The 1,828-nt window shown below is 36.2% G+C and overlaps 1 non-coding gene across 1 annotated transcript; it reads left to right on the top strand.

Annotated features, from left to right (window-relative positions):
- The first annotated feature begins 402 nt into the window (after positions 1-402).
- Positions 403-529, top strand: LOC143235870 (U11 spliceosomal RNA). Its single transcript, XR_013019408.1, has one exon. It is a non-coding gene; the product is annotated as a U11 spliceosomal RNA (small nuclear RNA).
- Positions 530-1,828: the final 1,299 nt, after the last annotated feature.

Genomic DNA, 1,828 nt, shown 5'->3' with positions numbered 1-1,828 from the left:
GAACTTCTGACGAAAGATATTCAAGTTGAGGCATTTGTTTTTGATGTATGAACCATCGACTACGCTTAGTCATCCGTGAAAATCGAAAAATAAATCGCTTCGGGTTACTTATAATCCGAGAGATGGCGCTACATTTAAGTTGTAGTGACCCAAATAATTTCCGCTTGGTTTTCATGTGCATATAACACATTTTACAGCATTTAGTAAATAATAAGGGTTCGTTTAAAATGAGACAAGAATATTGAAATAAGGATTAAGAAAAAAATATAGTTATTTTAAAAACATGAACAATGTCTCTCTTCTTTCATTAGGTGTATTGTTTTATAATCAAATACTGAAATTTCACCATTGATTTATATAGAATATTCTTATTAATATATTTGTGACAGAGAATAACATGTTAAAAAGGGTATTTACCTACTATGGTACGTAGTTTCAATAGGAACTGCGTGGAATCGCTATCAAGAGATTCCGAATACAAAATTTTTCACTGCAGGGGTTGTTAGTTGTCGTTCACACTGACGCTCCGCGAAATTAATGAAAATAGATAAAATATATGGAGGTTTTATGTTACTTGAAATGGGTTGGAGTAGAATAGGCGAGTATCATGTATTGGGTTTTGTTTACGTATGCAGGTTTTTATTTTTTATTGAAAACGAGTAATTTAAATGTTGAAATCAAAATGTCGAGCAATCTACTTGTTTGATTTTTTAGAATTTCGTGCAAAGCTACACGGGAGCTATCTGCGCTAGCCCTAAATTAGCAGTGTAAGACTAGAGTAAAGGCAGCTAGTCGTCGTCATCATCCGCCAACTCTTGAGCTACCCTTTTTTTTTTTTAACGAACAGTGGATTTTTTTGTACATTCTAATACCCTAGGGCTGAATGGGCGAATATGTTTTGTGGAATGAAGATTCAAACCCACGACCTTCAGATTGCGTGTCGAAGGCCATGCCAGGCTGGGCATTTTCTTTAATTGATTTCGAGATATGTGGCTTGAATTTTAGGAAGTTAATTCCAAACATTTGTTCATTATGTTGTTAATCATACGATATGGGTTAGAGGGTTCTCTCTCATTATCATGATATCACCTGTAGATGACGACTTCACTCCCGATTAAATTATGATGTGTTTTCGTATACATTGCTCTCCTAAACATTTTGTTTTGTGAAATTTTCGTTTCTGAGGAAAACAGCCTTAGAAATATGGATATATATACAATGTATCTCAAGACGGATAGTGTGGGTATTAAAATAGAGCAGGAAACAACGTTTCGACCTTCTCAAGTCATCTTCAGGTCGGAACGATGCTCTAAACTTTATTTTAATAAAAGTTTTAGTATCCATACCAGCCGTCTTGAGATACATTTTTACTTCGAGTGGGTTTCTCGTCATCACGATATCCAGAAGTCTACCAGTGAACTATAGAATGGTCGAGAATATGCCGTAATGTATAGGTGTTGGTCACATGTTTCATGGTGCCATGTTTCGCCAGCTTATTTGCGTAACGCAAATCACTAGTGTACATGACGCTTAACCTCCTTCCTGTATGATATAATTATAGCCACAGTTGCACACGTAATATTAACATACACGTATCGGACATGAATGCCGGTGAGTGTAGTGGTTCCACGTAATCACGTGCGATTAGAATTACGTTGTGCTACATTCATTACATAAGAGGTATTTCAGACGTTCATTTGTTGGAAAATGCCCTTGTTAGAGTCAATTGGACGAGACGATTTCAGCCAGGGACTCACTTATCTTTCGGACAACGAATTTAGTTGTAGATAACATACTTTCACTACAGTCTCGATAGACTTTGCCAGCA

This window comes from Tachypleus tridentatus, chromosome 12, assembly GCF_004210375.1.
Source record: "Tachypleus tridentatus isolate NWPU-2018 chromosome 12, ASM421037v1, whole genome shotgun sequence".
Classification (NCBI taxonomy): Eukaryota; Metazoa; Arthropoda; class Merostomata; order Xiphosura; family Limulidae; genus Tachypleus; species Tachypleus tridentatus.
The sequence above is the reverse complement of the archived record's forward strand: the minus strand, read 5'-3'. Positions and strand labels throughout refer to the sequence as shown.